This window comes from Pimephales promelas, chromosome 23 (genome assembly GCF_988280905.1).
Source record: "Pimephales promelas chromosome 23, fPimPro1.hap1.1, whole genome shotgun sequence".
Classification (NCBI taxonomy): domain Eukaryota; kingdom Metazoa; phylum Chordata; class Actinopteri; order Cypriniformes; family Leuciscidae; genus Pimephales; species Pimephales promelas.
The window spans coordinates 16,324,893-16,345,941 of record NC_142791.1 but is presented as its reverse complement, the minus strand read 5'-3'; the positions used below and the strand labels follow the sequence as shown (position 1 = coordinate 16,345,941).

The window sequence follows — 21,049 nt, the reverse complement described above, 5'->3', positions numbered from 1 at the left end:
ATTTTAAGGCTGGGCTAAATTACATCCTGAAGGTACCTGAGAAGGCACACAGTACCAAGTCACATACTGTACAATATCTACTAGTTTTATATTGAAATGAATGGTTTATATGTTGGTCTTTTTAATAGTCGTCAGAGGAAAATGCAATTTTGTTGTAACACTGAGGCGGTGGAGTGGTTACCCGAGGTCACCGTCAGAGCAGCGCTACAGTCAGGCCCACTGCAGTACAATAAATGTCATTGAGCGCACATTTGGTTTGTTGAAAAGCTGTTTACATGTCCTAGACCGAACTGCAGAAGCACTTATAGCCCAGAAAAGATCTGCCAAATTGTTATGCTGCATGCTTCCCAACATTGCAGTCCACACTGGTATGCCAGTCGAGGCAGTTGAAGATTTTTTTTTTTGTTCTTTACTGTATATTCTTTTAGAAATGTTGTGACGTGTGATGTTTCGTTCTTGTTCACTTTTTGAGCTGGTCTATACATTTAGGTTCACATTAAAATAAATACATATATTAAATTGTAGGCTATATAGCCTACTTCATTTAATAAACTCTTACATTCACAAAAGCGTCACACAATGTTCCCTCGCACACTTCTGAAGCCGCGGCCACACAGAAAAGAATAAAATGCCACACAGAGGACTGACGCGAAATGTGTGGGGAAATCAATTTAATTGTAGTTTAAGTGAGAAATAATTGCAGTGCTCTGGTCAACCGCTGTAGAGTGAAAACTGGTGAATGCAGATTCACAGAAAAACAATGTGTGATTGGCAGTGAGTCATGTGTGCGGACCAAATAGCTCAATACGAGAGGCAACGAGAAACGCAAAGACGTGTAATAAAATCACATCATAGTGTTTTAAAGAAGAGTGGTTTGATTAAAGTGGTGGAAATAACAGTTGATGTACACAGAACGGTAACAAAAACACACCCACCCGCGTGCAAATTCAAAATACATAATTTGTCTAAATAGATTTTTGTGTGTGGGTGAGTTTCAAGCATGGCTAGATTACCATAAAAGATTTCACATTCACTTTTCCTGAAAATTAGATCTATTTAAATTCTTCAGTTTGCTTTCATAATAATATAAAAGGGGAGCGCGAGGCACAACCTAACACGGGGCTAAATGTAACACAGACCTTTTACGTAGTTACAGGGACTCAAGGTTGTGTTTACGATATTTTTCTCTTGCTGCCAGAATGCAGTCTCCCTCGAATTTGCAGAAAGTTTTGATAATATTTCGTGAAGATACTGGACAAAGAGTGTTTTGACACCATGAAAGTAATTTTTTTCATTATAGGTTTTTTTTGTTTTTGTTTTTTCGGTTTCTGAGTTGGGTGTATACGTCTCCAAATAGAGCTTTATATTGCCTTGATCACTGTCTTGTTGGCTCAAACATAGCACCGTTTTGAAACGCGTCAGCAGCTGTTACAACTAAGCCGCCAAGTGTACAATGATAATCAAATGAAAACAGGGAGCCACACAACTTTTCAGATTTGATTATTATTCATACATTTAACTTTGTTGGACTTTCACAAACAATGTTGGAATTTCAAATGTGTAAAATTTAGTTAACTTTGCTTTGATCACTTATTTATTTATTAAAAATATGGGCTGTTTTTAATGCAATAAACCCATAAAATTATTGTTTTAAGCTCTTTTGTATTATTATTACTGTTATTATTATTATTATAAATAATAATTGTACATCTACACACAATTCTAATTCAATTGCAATTACAATATTTTATGATTTATTGCAAAACTGTGCAGCCCATTTCTATGTCTCTATCCATGATATTTATCCAAAATAGAAGGGTGATTGGATGAGGGATGGGTGTATGGATATCTGTCTATACAGATGCACAAACAATATCGAACTATACAAATAAAATAGTACTGAATTATGTGTGTTACACACAAGTGTTACAACTAACCCCTCTGTTACAATTAACCACGCATATGGGGTAAGTTGTAACATTTGCGCTTCTGTCACTTTCAGTACAACTGTATGAAAATGGTAGGTCATATAAAGTGTTCAATTGTAGCAGAGATGTGTATGTTACTTGTGTAAAAAAATAATCTAACCTAATTATTTTTTAATTACATGAGCCAAAACCAAAATGCGTTAGGTTGTGCCCCTCTCTCCCCTACAAAAAAAAAAAAACAAAACAAATTGAAGCATTTAAACTGAAATATTATATCACTTCAAATACTTTTTTTTATACATTAGGCGTATATTTTATTATATTATAAGCCTGAATAAAGATGCTCACAAGGGTATTGTTTGGGCTCATTGCCATTAAAAGTTTGAAATCCATTTGTGAAAAGTATTGATATTATAAAAAGTTTAACAAATACTCATAATATAATAAATTCAGAATAATTGTCACTATGAGGCTGCAATTGAAGTGTGAAAACATGAACATTCAAATTAGCTATTTCTTGCGCTTAATCTTCACATCACCTTGGCCTTCAATAGGTTCTGTCTTTTGCCCTTTGGACCTTGTGGGGTTTCTGTTGCCATCTGGATTCTTGAAATCTAGAATGCGCACCAGGGATTCATTTGTGGCCTGGACTAGACTACCGCATGGACATGGTCAGACTTGAAATTGTTCTGTGTGCACTTCTGTGTGTCCCCCAATTTGTCTGCATGCATGCTGAAAGTATCTCAAGGCCATTCACCAAGTTTGGCAAGGTCCCTTTAAATGTAGTGGTCTGCATATGCTGTTGTTGGAGTAACTGCAAATCAATGTCAATTAGGGGTAAATGTTGAGTTGAGGAATTAGATTCAGGACCAGCTAAAGAGCCATGCGAAGCATGGTTCCATATTCAGCATCAGGTCTGAATCCAAACTGTAGACAGCTGACATTATCCCTGTTTATATGATATTAAACAATATTAAATTAGCATTCTAAATGAATTGTTTATGAATTTTAATTTATAAATTTGTTTACGCATATAGCCTAATTATTTACCTTGTGAATAACTCTCCTTAATCATGTGATCCAGCAAATCAATTCTGTCGATCCGTCACTTGCTCTCCACTGGGCAGTTTCCACTAAAGGAGTCAAGGGCATTTCCTCAACAGGACCCAGTATTCTTCGCCAATGCTTTATTAAAAGCAAGCTTCTCCTTTGTTCATTGCTTCTTTTTTTAATGTCATCTGCAGAACACGGATTTTTGGACATTTTGAAGTATTTTACTATAATTATTACAGTTCTCTATTAACACCTCCAGTTCAAAACTTCTCTTTCCACTGCTTCACCTTGGTCTGTGTTGCCATGCTGACAAACACTTACACACACATACCTCTACTTACTAGGGCTGGGTAATAAATATCGATTTCTCGATATTAATCGATTCTCATTTTTACGAACCGATATCGATTCTTAAGTCTCAAGAATCGATTAGTCATCCTGTTTCATTTGAATGAATGGGACATTGTATCGCGGCTGCGCGCATTCAAAAAATCGCAATAATCTTTGTCCTTTGTTACTATTGATATGAAAGAAAATCTCAATTTTCAAATTACGTCCATTTTCTTTAGAAATTCAAAAACATAAATAACGTTTTGGCACTGTGGCGTGAGATCGCTCTGGCGCAGCTCAAGAGAAGCAGCAGCGCTGATCTCTCTTCCGGGTTAATAATACCAGTCACAGCGCGAAATAAACATGAAGGAGCATCTGAAAGTGTGTTAAAAGATAGAGTACAACTTATCGAAATCCGTATCATGTCACATTCATTCGCTCAATCAGCGTTTCAACTGGGAAAGACGTCAGTTAAACAGCTTGTAATCAATGTCTTGTCATGTATCGTCATATTTACCTCAGAAGACCCACATCAACTCGTTAGTCAGATAGAAAAAAAAATAACTCCAGAGAGGAGCATTTTGCAAATATATACACTATATTACATATGCATTATAATCTTAAAGTATGCATATTTTAATAAATCTGGCAAGTTTTTATGACAGCCACCATTTAAATGTTTATATTTCATATAATCTTCTTATTATAAAAATAAATAAAAGTGTAATTTAAGTGATTCATTCATTATTACCTTCCTATTAGGCTAATGAAGCCTAGTAGGCTACAACTATAGTCTCCCATAGTTTACAGCATTAGTTAAGAGATTTAATTCCCTTGAGAAAAATTGCCATTTATTGTAACTGATATACAAAATAATTGATATTGAATCGAATCGAAATCGAATCGAATTGAAAGCTTGTGAATCGAAATCGAATCGAATTGTGAAATTTGTCTCAATACCCAGCCCTACTACTTACCTGTATTTGCGACCCAAAGCTAATCGGCGCTGATTGCGTTCTTCATTTTGCACGTCAGCAGTAGATCACATGGGAAACTTGCAACTCTTTGATGCATTCTGTCGACTGTAAGTAACGTTGTACCTACTGTACAAGTCTACTAACTCTGGTACTTTTAGACTGGTAAAGTGAGGGCAAGAATAAGTTGACATGTACAGTGTACTTGCCAAGTTACTTATAGTCAGTAGAAAGTCTGTTGAGAAGTATCAAAATAAAGTGTTAGCAGATATTAAGCAGACAGTCTACTAATACTCTAATGAGAGTAAGTTGACATGTAGTTACAACATTAATTATAGGGACCGGTGATGCGCGGGTCAATGTATAAACAACCCGCAACCGACCGACGTTTTCAGCTATCCGCCCGCAACTCGGATAGTAAAAATAGTAAAAAAATATTGTACCCGACCCGCTTCCTGACCGCATTTTTTAAAAGTAGTAAATGCTCATCGGAGCGTTATTGGGTCATAGACGTGTAACAACACAGCATCGCAAGAAGACGTAGGCCTACACATAACAAAGGCAAAGCCAGCACTTTGGTCATCATCTTTCATTATTTCAGCAAATGTCTCTCACACTTTTACTCTTTCTATTTGTGTATTTGCGGAGCTTCCACTCCCCAGTCTTCACCTTTTCTCTTGCCGCAGACTGTAGACATGGCCGGTTCGTGAACGAATCGTTCTTTTGAACCGGTTCTTTTTAGTGAACCGGTCGAACCAGTACACTAAATCGAACTGAATCGTTCGAAACAGTTCGCGTCTTGCGTCAGTGCTGATCCACAAGTTACTAAAGTTACTCACTTTCAGACATGCCTGACAGTCGCCTACGAATCGAAATAAATCAATATCCTGAATTATATTTTACTCCAGTAACTCCAACAGTTCACTGAACCGAGACATGTTGGTGCCACTGTTGAGGGAAGTGATGAGCACGAGCAGCTAATACTATACCGACCCCACAGGGACAGCGGTTCTCGAATCATAGAACTGAGAACTGTTTAGACTGAGCTTGTGTGTTATCTTCGTGCCAGTTATTCAGACAATAATGTGTAGGGCTGTATATTTCATCAAAATTGTGTCTAGAACTATATTAATACAAATGTTTAATTGGCATCTTTTTTCAAACGACCCGACCCACCACGACCCGAATATCATTAAAAACATTTTTGGATGACCCGTAACTGCGGGTAACCGCGGGTGACCGCAGGCACCCGCTCATTTCGGATCAACCCGCGCATCACTGATAGGGACCATCATTAACACAATCTTTACTTCATTTTCATATGATGATTATGCATAGTGTCCCTATAAAAGTGCAGTGATGAAACTGCAAATACTAATAAAAACAGCTTTGGGTTTCTTTCAAACTTTAAAACCCATTTTATTAGCAAATTATTGAGGTCAGAACATACAATACTTTACCACACAAAATAAATAAAGCAAGATAGATGAGGCATAGTTTCAAAGAGTTCCATTAAGATATAATCACACCTTTATTTTTATTTTTAGAGATTAGGAGTGCATACGATGAGGAATCAATCTGCCCGATTGAATCTCTCGCAGTTGCTTAATATCAATAAATCAGCCCTGGAGATGGAGGTTGTCCCTGTTGACTGTATATCTCCCCTGATCTGTGAGTCAGCCCACCCAGCCATGTGGCACAGATGCAACATTAATTATCATAAAACCACTGGCCATGTGCAGGGACTTCAAAGTGTCCAAACGTCAGTCTGAGCGACTGCAGAGCCTCAGTGTGACTAATGAGCTAGCTGAGGAGAAACAACAGCAAGGAGACAAGTGTTGGAAAACCTTCCCTAGTGACGCAGAATCAATAAAGCAAACCGTTGTCAGTGTAGGAGGAAAAATGTCTGTCGTCGACTGTGTACACTTATATTCATTTATGAGAACATGATTTGCAGTCCAGATTAAAGAGTAACCAACCCGGTCTCAAGGGAGATTGTAACTGTTTTATGAGATTGTCATTTCACATGAATCTATTATGATTTTAGGAAAAGGTTTCACCCATAAATATAACTGTTAGTTATAGATTGTTAGATCGTATGAAAGTATGCAATTGATATTATACAAATTCATACAAAATAGCCTGTGATTCGCCAAAATGTGTAGTTGAAGCCTGCATTGTGATGTATATCTGAGTGAAATGGCTTCTCACTGTAAAAAAATATTGTTTCTGTAACTTAAAGAAATAAGTAACCTGGTTGCCTTAAAATTTTAAGTTGATTGAACTGGAAAAAGTGAGTTAATACAATGAAGGAGATTGATTTAATCACCAGAAACTCAAAATAATAAGTTATTTGAACTAAATAAATCATTTAAGTTGATTTGACAAAAGAAAAAATCTTGTGATAACTAGGGTTGGGTATCGTTTGAATTTGAACGATTCTGATTCCGATTCCTTGTTTCGATTCCGGTTCCTAACGATTCTCGATTCCGATTCTTTTAAGAGGCAGGGTCAGAAAAGTTTAGCTAACCTTGCTAACCAACGGCCTTTCTGAAGGAAATACTCCTGTAAAAATACTCCTTTTGTCACAAATTTTGCATTTTGTCGAGATTTCGTTATTTTTAGAAAAGTGAAGCCACACTTTGGATCGCCGACGTAAGGTACTCATGTTCGACTCGCGTGGTTATGCCAACACTTCCGGTAGACGCTTCTTCGTTGGTGTTGTTCAGCGGTTTCTTCTTCCGCTCGGCGGACTGTGAATATCGAAACTAGGAATCGAAATTTTCACTTTTGAACGATTCCGGGAAAAACGAAAAGTTAGTCTCGGTTCCAATCGATACTCGATTCTCGATACCCAACCCTAGTGATAACAAATCTTGAAAATATTTTTTTACAGTGCTGGAACGAGAACAAATGCAAGGCGGGGCTTGATTTTGTCGGTGGGGAACTGATCGGATAGTTGTGGTTTGCTATTGGTGGATCTTATGTGATTGACTGGTTGCCCCACCCTTATCATCAAAGATGAGCTGGAGGGAGGGAGAGGAAGTTATTCTGATTCAAGATTATGAAAAACATTAATTTAAAAAATCTGCATGGATTAATCCTTTATAAGAAAATACTGAACTATTCTATTTAATAAAAACTAAAAACAAGTATTGTCAAAATTCAAGAGTTGAATTTTTATTTTATAGTGACTTTAGGACTTGCAATGAGACTGTGTTGGAGTTTTCTTTTTTTGTCGAAGTTAATACATTTTGTAAAATATTTTATTCTTAAACTGAATTAGCCTACTTTAAGAAAGTCAATTTCTTTACACATGAATCGTCTATTGTACAACCCTGTGAAAAGGCTACAGACAGCAGCATTTCCTATACAGTGCAGTATTGGTTTATTGTGTTGCCACACATCTCAAGAGTGGTTTTCATGCCTCTTTTCTAATGTGTCTTTAAAATGTTTGCGATAAATCACATTAAAGTCCATAATTGGTTGAAGCACATGAAAGATGCCCTGCGTCTGGGATGGCCACATCTTCATGGTTTATCAGGCATTTGTGCTAATGAGATCACTCTCATGAGAGACCTTTCGTAATTACAATTATCTCAGGAATTCAAAGCTTATAAACATTAACTTGACCCATGATTTCGACTTGATTTATACTTTTATATATACAGTTTTTGATTAGTGAGCAAGGGAACCAAATCCACACATAATGAAATACGTTTTATTCAATGAATGAAATAACAGTATTTAGGATGAAGACAAACCAAAGATACCCAAACCAGAGTGACCGAGGTGTGTACTTTAGTAAATGGACTTTAATCAATGTTGTAACAGTGTTGATCTCCACACACACACACACACACACACACACACACACACACACAAAAAAAATTACAGAAAACGGATTTTATATCAAATATTTGCATTATTTCTTTTAAAAATAATATATATATATATACATATATAATACATATATGTATATTCTTATAAAATGTATTCCATAGCCCCATTGTCCCCCAAAGGTGAGCATAGATAACCAAATTGGAACTTTATTTGTATTTTGGGCCCATTATTTGAGTTTTAGGGGCCGTTTATACAACACGTTTTCAACTAAAAACAGAAAACATTTTATGCTTTTTGGCTTTTCATTTACACATTTTTGAAAATGATACCGTTATCGTGTAAACTACACAAACGTTGAAACTGGTGATATTATGCGAATGTGTATTACATGTTCAGTCATCAGGTTTTCGTTTCTATGTTTTCATGACATCGCCAACTACTGGCCAGGCGTGAATAATACAGCGTTTTTAGTCATTATCATGATCCGTGGGATGTTGTCGTCTGTATGCGAAAAACGCAAAGTTAAAACTTTTCTTTGTTGTCGTGTAAATGTACCCTTAGACAAACCTGCCTACAAATCACCTTATTTTCTGCATTTAAAACATGTACTTGGCTCAAAAAAATGAGGGGGCATGTGCAAGTTGAATTGGCGTGACACCTCTGTGTGGGAGTATTTTTTTCTCTTTAAAAAGGCTTGGGTTTAAAAGATTTGCATCTCAAATCTTTTGTCTTCAGTCCCCTCGTTTATTCGCTATAGTCATTGAACCCATTGCGATTTCTTTCTGTATTGGTCATAGGGCAAAATGCATTATTAGAACAGGATACGAATGAGAAATACTCTAAAATACGATTATTTGGGTTATTCAATCATGATGCCTTCCCAAACCTTACATATTTTAGATAATTTCTGTTGCTTTTCAGGTGCATTATGTGTTGTCCATATTCTCCAGTCTCCAAGAAATTTTGCAACCTTGGAAATATAGTTATATATAACACAGACCTTCTTAAGCCTCATTTTATTCCTCTTTTAAAAAAAAAAAAAAATTGCATCTTGGCAGACAGACAGACCTCACAGTCTCGCTTACTGGCAGAATTTCATAAAAATGAATATGCTCCCCAATTTCATTTCTTATTTTAGAGTGTTTAACACTGTTCTTCTACAGTGACAGCATTTCTGCTACATAAAAAAAAAAAAAAAAAAAAAATCTAAGTGTTCAGTTTGATCACGGATGATCCACTTAAATAATTCATATTTTTGGTCAAAGCATGGGGAGATGATTTAATTTTTGTTTTTAAGATGTCTTAGCTCTGAGAAGTGTTTTTGATTATATCTTGTTGTAAATGTTGTATGTCAAGTCACTAATAAAGTGATTGGTGTTCTGTTATGTGAGATTTCTGCCATCTCAGCAAATATACACAGCTGGTTTTAGTGTAGAAGCAAATATACTAACTTTTTCAGTTTGTTCAACATAAAATGCAAGCTGACTGAATGTGAAACCACAGGTATAAAACATCAGTAATTAAAAAAAAAATAGAACTTATAATATTGTACTTGATGAAAGCAGAGACCAACTGTAATTGTTGAGTTATTGCATTGGAAATTTAACATCTTATAAAATAGAAATTGGCTATTGTAGCCCATTAAATCAACCAGACTTGATGAATTCGCTTGTTAATTTGTGACGTAAGGGATGCTGCTTATGGGCCGACCCTCTACTCGTTTCATATGTGAATGCTATCTCAATAGCTGTTTATGAAGACTATTTATTAATATTAAGCTGAAAAAAATGTACACTGCAGTCTCTGGTCTCACAGTGTCCCGGACACAAATAACAATTTCTAAAAGATGAATCACTGTCTGGGAATTCAGTATGAAGATATTGCATCACATCGTGAGGATATATTACTAATATATTGTTTTCTTTTGGCATCTGATTTGGACCCAGAAATGGTGACGTGTGACAGCAGACTTAATGAGCGGATAGAAAGAGTTTGTGTGTCTGTAACTGGAACTTGCATCAAGCCGGATAGAAAAGCTTCATACAAAATTGTGTTGTTCAAAACTATACATAGTGGAATTCACTTGCAGTTACCTCCTGCTATCCAACACTTCACTGCATGTCACATGTTGAAATGAGTGCTAAAATATGGATATATATTGTTGTTTATGATTTAAAATACACTGTAAAAAATTTCCGTAAAAATACGGTACAATGTACCATATAAATGTGAAGGATTTTTTTCCGTATTTGTCTTTTACGGATCTTTTACCCTTATTTTGAATTTCGCGTTGCATTGTGGGAACAAGATCCCGGCAGCGCGAAAAGTTTAAGACGCATCCGCCATTACACACGCAGATGACCGCGGGCAAAGTTGCTTTTTAGAGCCGGATTTCGGGTGTGTGGAAGCCATTCTGACACTTATGTGGTAAAACTTAAACTTAAAAACGAAAATTATGTTTTGCTTGATAAGCTGTTAACGTAACGTTATTTTTAGTTACCATCTGGCATTAACTGGTAGGCAAATGAATGTCGGAGCCGTCACGTTTATCATTTTATGCATATCGTCACACATTGAAAGAGTTAGTTAAGACTCGTGGAGGTTCTCGATTGTAGTGTCCTTGTTGTAATGGGCTTATTTACTTTTATTTGTCGTGATGCGGTTTATTTCTTGCCGAGCGAATCCGTTAACTAGTTGTGATAGTTCTAACGTTAGCTAGTGTTTTTAGAGCAATTTAATGCCTTCAAGCAAAAGCAACCAGAGGAATCGTCAAGAAAAGTAAACGCCATTAAGTCTTGCTTGATTTGAAAGGCATGAAGACACAACGTGAAGAGACTGTTTGTGAATATGCAATAACTTGACCGCTACAGCTGGATCAAGGAAAACACCAGCACCTTTTCTGCAAAATGAGGTAAGATAACGTTATGTTTACGTTAGACTTCATGTTTTTGTTTTAGATGACACACACGACTTTAAACCCCAAATAATGAAAGATTAATTTACATTTAGCATGACTGCTATTATCTAAACTTCTGCCTGTAATGTTAGTCATTCTTTCCCTTCTCATTTGTTCATTTCATAATGTTTCTGTTGTTTTCTTATCTATTAACAGGACTTTTCTGCTGTAGTTTACATCCCAAGCACCACCTGCATGCTTCTTATGGGTTTGTATTTTGTATTATTAGCATTATTATGAATGTTCAATACTGGCAAAACGCATTTGAATTTAAAGTCTGAAGAATAAAGTCTGTTTATAGAAAAAGTTGGTTGCTGAATACCCCCTTCAAAGATATTTATGTTTACATGGTCGGTAGAAATACAAATTGTATAGGGAAGATTTAAACAACTATGTTTAAAGCGTTTTTTTTGAAGTGATCGTGTTATGTTTTTCATTTAGTAATATCTTTTTCTGTTTCAGGTGGTGGACATTCAGGGTTGCTGTCATTCAAGAAGTTATTGACCACATCTCCTACCCTATTGAGGCAGTAAGATGCAAAATACCTGAAGAATATGGCACTTATCCTGGAGTTCATATAAAGGTAAGCAACACATTTTTAATCAAATTATTTATAGAACATGTTATTGTGATTCTGTTTATTTAGTTGAAAATAATGAAACATATTAGAATGTAGCCTATAGTTGAGCATGCAGACAAGCTGACATGACATGCAATTGGAGTCCACTGGAAAAAGTCTTAGCATTTTTTAAACAGTGTTTGAATTTGAGAGAATTAGGGATGGCTGATAATTTTTTTTATAGTTGATAATTTAGTGAATGTAAAATACTGTACATTTGTTTGTCAACCTCAACCTGGTCTACATGATACTTTGTAGTTAATTTTCCTTCATTTAATTTCTTGTGTAGCTAAAAATATATCCTTTTTTTTTTTTCATTTCCAACTTTCCTGTGTAGAAATCCTGAACGAAGGTTGAAAAGGCTGAGATGAAGGAAACGTCCCCATTCCTCCAAAACTGCTGAAGTTCCTGTATGAACAACTTCGAAAAACCAGGTAAAGTTTCAAGCTTTTGTCAAATCTCAAAATGGAACTTTAACTGAACATACCGAAAAATGAACGTTTTTCATGCAAGTTGTTAAGATCTTAAAGGGATAGTTCACTTTGAAATACATTTTTGAAATCTTTTATACCTCAAGGACATCCAAAATGTAGGTGTCTTTGTTTCCACAGTATTTTCAAGTTTGATATTTTTAGGTCAAACCGTTCTTGTCTGTCAGTCATATAATGGAGGTTTATGGGGTTCACCCTGGGTCCCCCTAAAGAGCATGCACAGAGAAGTCCAAATTAAACATGATTTAATGACTCGTGAATGTAAGTACACATTGATGGCCTAAAACACAAAACGAGCGGTTTGTGTGAGAAAACGAACAGTATTTAAATTGTTTTTACCTCTTGTAATCACAGCCACGTCCAAGTGATCTGAAGGATCACTTCCGGCGCACTTGCGCAGACCGAAGCGCCCTGTGCCTTCAGATCACTTGGACGTGGCTGTGATTACAAGAGGTAAAAACAATATAAATACTGTTCGTTTTCTCACACAAACTGCTTGTTTCGTGTCTTAGGCCATCTATGTGTACTTGCATTTAGGAGTCATTGAATCATGTTTAATTTGGACTTCTCTGTGCATGCTTTTTCAGTTTCACTTTTTCAGGGTGAACCCCATAAACCTGCATTATATGACTTACAGACAAGAACGGTTTGACCTAAAATATCAAAATTGAAAATACTGTGGAAACAAAGGCACCTACATCTTGGATGCCCTAGAAGTAAGATAAAAGATATCAAAAATTAATTTCAAAGTGAACTATCCCTTTAATGAAATCTGAGAGCGTTCTCTCCCTTTGTTGACAGCTCTCCCTCTGCTTACTCCTACCACTTCAAGCTTCAGAAAGATAGTAAGATCATAATAAAAGTAACACAGTGTTAGAGTCCTATCCAAATGTGATGCGATAAGATTCTAGCAACAAAACATTTGTGCCACTTTATAAATTTGGGGTTAAACCACTGGAGTCACATGGATTACATTTGTGTCTATACCTTTCTGAAACTTGAAAGTGGTAGTTGCCTCAGCTGTCAATGGAAGGACAGAAATCTATCAGAGTTCCTCAAAAAGATCTTCATTTTTGTTCTAAAGATGAATGTAACTCTTGTGAGGACGTGTGGAACAACGTGCGTGTGAGTAATTACAAATTAAAATTTTGGGGTGAGCTTATGCTTTATGTAATATTGTGTTCTCTTACAGAAAAATGGCATCAACACTAACATTTCACTCTTCTTTAATCCCTAGCTGGCATCTTGGGGAGGACGACCTCGCATCCAGTATGCTGCTGTGGGTGCCGCAGGATTTCGAACTCATTCGATCACTTGTCTCTATGCTTTTCGAACTGTGGCGACTAATCGTGCCTTGCTGTGGGTCAAGCCGCTGGAACTTCAGATCTTCTTCGATTTGCTTAATCCATCCTTTTTTTGGGTGCAATGCACTGGATTCTACACTGGGTTGGACGTTTCCTCCAGAGGACTTGTGTGGTATTCAATTTGCATCCATTCTGCATGTGTCCAAACATTTCACTCTATTGACTAGAAGTCTAAAGCAATTTTTAAAAGCAGAAGCCTTATCTTCATTGCATTTTGTTTGTTTCTGTATTGTATCGTATTCTATTAGTATTGCATTTGAAAATGTTTTGAATCTTGACTTTCACAGTTTATGAAGGTTTTTTTTTTTTTCCATTTTTTTCATTTGGTACAACACCAATATTGTGCAAGTACCTGCTCGTTTTCTTTTTTTTTTTTTCATTTCTCCCATGTTTGTTTAATGTCTTAACTTTTTCCACAATACAAGCACTTTTTTATGGTGCTTTGCACATTGTTAAATTGTGTGTGTCTGTCTGTGTATATCAATTTTTACCCATTGAATGCGTTTTAAGAATGTTTACATGAAATTTTTACAGAAAAATAAAACATGTTCAATATGTATATATTGTTCTTGAATTATTTGCTACCAAAATATATGCTATAAAAATAGAAATTTCTGTATAAGGATTATCCGTGAATAGTACAGAAAATACGGAATTTTCCATTTTAGGTTTGACGGAAATGTCCGTCAATGGTACAGAAAAACTCATGTAAATCTACGGAAATTTCCGTTCTAAGGTTTACGGAAGTGCCCGTACAAAAACGGAAAAAGTGCTGGTAATTAATTACCAGCACTTTTTCCGTTTTTTAACGGAGATTTTAACAGTGTAGGCCTTCTGTTTGATTTAAAATGGCTTTCCTTTTAAAATGGCCTCACAAGTGTTAAAGTACATATTAAATGCAAAATAAAATTAACTTCACCCAACAAAATTCCAGAAGTACCTGAAACAATCTAAATAAATATCCAAGTACATTTCATTGAGAAGATCTACAACATGTTTTCCCATAATACTGATATACAAATATGTTAATGATATCTAATTTGGAACAAAACCACATTGATTTCTCTCTATATGACTTCAGGTGTAAAGTTAAAATGGGATACCATCAAGGATAGTGACATTAACAAAGAGGGCTATGTTCATTTCAAAGAATTGACTCGTGATTTGGGAGCAATCTAAATATTATAAAAATTTCATCCTTGATCTGACACTTAGTCATAATTCGAGGAGGCACTCAATTACCTCACTGCCTTTCCATGACAATGAGTAACTAATTGAAGATATTTGGAACAAAATGATTTGAATATTGTCTAATCGTCCATTAGCTGTAATTCACACCTGATCCTTGTATACGCTGTAATTTTTCATGAGAAACATTTTTTTCCTCTGTTTTTCTGAATTAATGAGTTAATTTTTCATGAGAAAAAAAAATTTTGCTCTGTTTTTCTGAATTAATGAGTTAATTTTTCATGAGAAAAAAAATTTGCTCTGTTTTTCTGAATTAATTAGTTAATTTTTCATGAGAAATTTTATTTTTGCTGTTTTTCTGAATTAACTCATTAATTCAGAAAAACAGAGCAAAAAAAAAAAATTCCATTAAAAATTAACTCATTAATTCAGAAAAACAGAGCAAACATTTTTTCTCATGAAAAATTAACTCATTAATTCAGAAAAACAGAGCAAAAAAAATTTTCTCATGAAAAATTAACTCGTTAATTCAGAAAAACAGAGCAAAAAAAAATTTTTTTCATGAAAAATTAACTCATTAATTCAGAAAAACAGAGCAAAAAAAATTTTTCTCTTGAAAAATTAACTCGTTAATTCAGAAAAACAGAGCAATTTTTTTTCATGAAAAATTAAGTCATTAATTCAGAAAAACAGAGCACTTTTTTTTCTCATGAAAAATTAACTCATTAATTCAGAAAAACAGAGCAAAAAAAAAATTCCATTAAAAATTAACTCATTAATTCAGAAAAACAGAGCAAACATTTTTTTCTCATGAAAAATTAACTCATTAATTCAGAAAAACAGAGCAAAAAAAATTTTCTCATGAAAAATTAACTCGTTAATTCAGAAAAACAGAGCAAAAAAAAATTTTTCTCATGAAAAATTAACTCATTAATTCAGAAAAACAGAGCAAAAAAAAATTTTCTCTTGAAAAATTAACTCGTTAATTCAGAAAAACAGAGCAATTTTTTTTCATGAAAAATTAAGTCATTAATTCAGAAAAACAGAGCACTTTTTTTTCTCATGAAAAATTAACTCATTAATTCAGAAAAACAGAGCAATTTTTTTTCTCATAAAAAATTAAATCGTTAATTCAGAAAAACAGAGTAGATTTTTTTTCTTCAAGTGAATGCCATACGCCTCCGTACTTCCCCCACTCTTAATACAGACGACAGAGATCGAGGGAAATGCAACAAGTGTTCAAGTCTGTTCTATAAAAGATCACATTACTTTGGTTTTATTTTTTCAGTTTGTTTACTTTTTTTTTACAGATTAGGCCACAGGGGGGCGGTATATATGCCTTGCGCTCAAGCACGCGCAAATGTTACCTGATGATTATGAATGTGTCGGGTAAAAACAGCAAGGAGACATTTTAATTGTTTATTAATGAACTAGTGTTTTCTGAGTCTGTGTTGGCTGCAAAGATGAAGTTGACATTGCTGACTCGACAACTTGAAAGAAATGCACCTTTCATTTGGATTACATCATCAGAGAGAATTTGTTTTCAATTTGAATTGGTTCATTTAAAAGTAGACATTTCCAGCTTTCTATATGCCTATTTATCATGTCTGTGAGGCAAGTAGCCTATACGCTGAGTTTCGGTTCATTGACTCTGCTGTGTGCGTTCATGTGTTATGATGGAGGCGTGGCTTTGGAGATGGTGGGATCTTACGCTTTGTTTTGGGTTTTCTGAAACCCACCCTACCTTTAAATGTCTTCGATTGGCATGATGGCACACATTGGAGTTTCCTATATCAACAATGCAACAGGATGTCAAGGCACATTAATTATGTGTTTGCATTAGAACATTTTTTACTAAGCAAATTTAAAGTTACCATGAAATTAAAATTGACGTGTTTTTATGGAATATTACAGTATTTATCTATGCACATCATTATTTTTTTATATTCAATTTTTAAAATTCTCATGCCTTGTTATCTTTAATTAAAATAGCTTGTCTTGTGTTCTTACACTACGTCAATAGAATTGACCTATCGGTTAGCCCTGCCCGCCTTAGTTACTGTCGCGATCTCAGCCAAACAAACGGAAATGAAAACTGTCTTAAATGAAAACCTTGTTCCAAGGTGTTTTTGATAAATTTTAGATACAGAGGGACCACCTCTCGTCAAGGAGCAGTCAAGTGAGAATAATGGAGGAATGTATAAAATTTTTTAAATTAAATATGGTACGTAAAAAGATTAATTTGGAAGCGAGGGTTTACAGATCACGATGCAAGCGGGAGAAGCCTCGTGTTACGGTCGTCACGATCGCAGATGGCTGTTTTTGAGCCATCAGGTTTTTGACCTACACTGTGAGAACAGTAAACTATTTCGCTTTTTATACATTAGCATGGACTCTCACTGACTTAAATTGTATCTTTATGACTTTTTTACAACCAGAAAATGAACGTTTTCATCTTCACTGGGATTGAATCCTTAGGGAACCAGGTTACTGTGCACCACTTACATTATTGATATTATAAATAAATCAGGCTTCAGTCGTACTGTAGAGGTAATCGCGCAAACCTTATCACACTGTTGAACGTGCGCATAGTAGGCTACGATGATTCAAAACATGAACACACATACCCATCCTCTCATGATACCTGGATTCAGTGTTACAAGTAATAATATAATAATAATACATCACACTTGTATAGCGCTTTTTTGGACACTCAAAGACGCTTCACATGGGACAAAGACAAAATAAAGCAAAATAAAAATAAATAAATAAAGGTGTTCTAAGGAAATGCTAGTTTGAACAGGTGAGTTTTGAGTGCTGTTTTGAAATTTGATAGTGAAACAGAGTTTCTAATGCATGTAGGGAGTGAGTTCCAAAGGGTGGGGGCAGCAATGGCAAAAGATCGATCCCCCAATGTCCGGCGATTTGTGCGGGTGATCTGAGTAAGGCGGTTTGTGCCATATGAGCGCAGGTGACGGGTGGGTTGGTGCTGTACCAGGAGTTCAGTGAGGTAGGACGGGGCCAGGCTATGGAGGGACTTGTAGGTGAGGAGGAGGAGCTTATATTGAATATGATAGCGTACAGGAAGCCAGTGGAGCTGCTGAAGAACGGGGGTGATGTGTTCCCGGGACTTGGTGTGGGTAAGCAAGCGGGCGGCTGAGTTCTGGATGTATTGTAGCTTTTGTAATTGATTAGTAGGTAGTCCATAGAGAAGGCTATTGCAGTAGTCGAGTCTTGAAGTTATGAAGGCATGGATGAGGATTTCAGCTGTTGACAGGGTTAGGGAGGGGCGAAGACGGGCGATGTTGCGGAGGTGGAAAAAGGATAGTTTAGTGACATGATTGATGTGTGTTCGGTAAGAGAGGGTGGAGTCCATTATGATACCAAGGTTTCGAACGGAGTGGGAGGGGGATACAATATTTCCATCGATAAGAAGACTGAAGTTCTGTAGTGTAGGAAGGAGTGATTTTGGGCCGGTGATAAGGAGTTCAGTTTTATTGCTGTTTAGTTTGAGAAAGTTATTGTCCATCCAGGTCTTTAAGTCGGAAATGCAATCGGTGATGGTGGAGAGGATAGCCGGGGTGATGGATTTGGTGGATATGTAGAGTTGGGTATCATCGGCATAGCAATGAAAATGGAGTCCATGGTGACGGATGATCTTACCGAGGGGAAGCATATAAATGGTGAAGAGGAGGGGGCCAAGCACGGAACCTTGGGGAACACCATAGTTGGAAAATCTATGGTGACCCAGGAAAGTCATTTTACCATTTTTTTGTAGCATAAACACCATAAAACCAATGAGAGTTTCAAAGCTTCCAGTTTTTCTTTATGGCGCTGAAACTTAAAGATATCCGAGTTCCGGTCCCCGTGCAACTGATACTCAACTGCCATTGGCTCATCTGCGTTTGATGGGAGGGGCTTACCGATAGGTCAATTGGAGTATTTGCACATGTTTTAGGCACTGGTTCCACAGGAGGCGTTCCTAGCATCAATGTCATGACACATTCAAGGAATGATGCTGAAAATTCATTATCTTTAAATCCAAGTACAAAATGCAGTTTTGCTTCCCTCAAATAAAATGCTATCCAAATCAGGAACTGGGTAAGTATTTTAAAGGTATTCTAAATTAACTTATGATTATCTCAAAATCCTTACGTGGAACATTTCAAATCAGTCACTCTAGGTTCTATTCTCTATTGGAGGTTCTATTCCAATTTAGATATTGCTGTAGAAGGCAGCCGCTGACAGCAGGGCAGCTTACTAAGGCTTTGGAACAGAGCCCGTGTGTGAGAGCCGCGGGTGTGTTGAGGTACTTGTAAGCAGCTCTGATTAAAGAGACGTTGGATGTCATTCTACTAGGCAGACCTATGGGACAGCTGCCAATGAAAGTGTGTCCCCAGGGGTGTTGAAACAGAGATAGCGGTCGGAAACTGACACGAAGAGCTTGGCAGTAGAGGGTTTCTCTGAAGGACAGAGATCGGAGTTGTCCGGTTTTGTGATGAACATCCTGGCAGTCACAGTGTGAGATGTGAATTGTTCCTGACTGAGAGAATGACTGCAATGTTACAGCACTATACTACTCTTTTTTCTCATTTATATCTAGCGTTTGGACACTTTAGCTGATACTCTGATATCTTTTGTATAGAACTTGCAACACGGGAATGCAAGACACTGGACCTTTCCATATGAAAAAAAAAAATGAAATTTAAATAAATTAAGATGTGAACTAAGCAATCATTTCGCATAAAAAAATGTCATTAAATTATTTTGTGAAAGAACTGAAACGATTTCATTGAACACACTGTAAAAAATATTTTCATGATTTGTAATCACATCATTTTTTTCTTTTGTCAAATAGTTATGCTATTTTGTGTCTACCACAAACGCGTAGGCTACAAACATTTTGGACCTGAATTTGTATTTTGTAAATCTATTTTTCATGTATATGTACTTTATGACGTTATTTTTCGATTTGATCAAGAACGTAAACCAATCGAAAACGCTGATTGTGTATATAGTAGCCAGTTAGTTCAATGCTTTTGTGTAAAACAAACGCGTATAAAGTTAAAAACAAATACATAGGCAAATTACCATTCAGAAACGCTTTGAGCCGTCTTTAAGGAGGTTCTGCTTGACTCTCCTCATCGCCGCTTTCTGGGTCTGATTCTGGCTTATACCAGAGACTGATACTGCAGTATCGATACCATTATGTACATTTGACAGGAACACACTTTCGCCCGTAAAGGTAATGGGGTGCGCAACTCAGTTTAGCCAATCACAACACACCGGGCCAAACTCACCAATCTGAGCCCACTGCCTGTTTCTGTGGGAGTGGTTTCATAGACTCAGGAAATCAACCGGTCGTTCATATGACAGAGGAGAACGCGAACGTGCTTTGCGTTGAGATGAAGTGGATGTGCAGCGCATATCAATTTAAGGCCCTGCCATTAACTGGTCTCTGGAGTGTCATCTTAACTATTGATCACTACATAGGAGTGAGTGAATATAGTTTCCCTAACTTTTCAGAAAATGTTGTAATAAAGGTGAAATTTTAAAAATTTAAAAAAAGAAAAAACACAAATACATGTTATATTGCACCCCATAAACACAATCATGCAAAGAAAAAAAGCAGTAAACCACACCTTTAAAGGGTACATATCGTGCTTTTAAATCGTTCATTTTTACATATAAGTCATACCGTTGTGGTCTATATAAAACACAACTGCAATGCTTGGGTCTGAATTCTTCATTATTATAGCTCCACAGGCCCCTTTTCTACCCCTTTTCTGATAATTTAAATAAAAAGGAGATGCGTCACACCCCGCCCGCTCTCCAGGTCGATGAGTTCATGGTCAGTTCAACTCCCCACGTTCAGCCATTATTGTAGTTTGATTAGAGATATACAATTATATACGATACCTTCAAAGAACATTTTTATTCACACTTTAATAAAATGTCAACAACAGAAGACTTGCCCATCAAGCCTTACATATTAGAGCCAGAGCGAGCGAGTTGATAAAGACGACGACGAACCTGCAGAACAACCACTTCTTCATATGGATATATTGGTATGTGAGTTAACTTTTTTGTGTTATTAGTGAAAGTCGACTATTTCTCTTGTTAAAACAAGCACACTGACAAGATAAATGACTACGGTCTAATCTTACCACAAAAAAATCTGTATTGACAATATGATACGTTTATAAAAGCATCAGAAAACAACGCAGCTAAATGACCATTGATGAAACTCAAGAACAATAATAGTGCAGACGTGTAACGTTACTTCAAAACAAAAACAAAGAA

The 21,049-nt window shown here is 36.1% G+C and overlaps 1 long non-coding RNA gene across 2 annotated transcripts; it reads left to right on the top strand.

Annotated features, from left to right (window-relative positions):
* The first annotated feature begins 10,361 nt into the window (after positions 1-10,361).
* On the top strand, positions 10,362-13,877 carry LOC120486920 (uncharacterized). 2 transcript variants are annotated; one of them, XR_016149553.1, is made up of 5 exons: positions 10,362-11,039; positions 11,241-11,292; positions 11,547-11,667; positions 12,041-12,137; positions 13,432-13,877. It is a non-coding gene; the product is annotated as an uncharacterized LOC120486920 (long non-coding RNA). The 2 variants fall into 2 exon arrangements; XR_016149552.1 differs by lacking the exon at positions 10,362-11,039 and having other exon boundaries at positions 11,052-11,292.
* Positions 13,878-21,049: the final 7,172 nt, after the last annotated feature.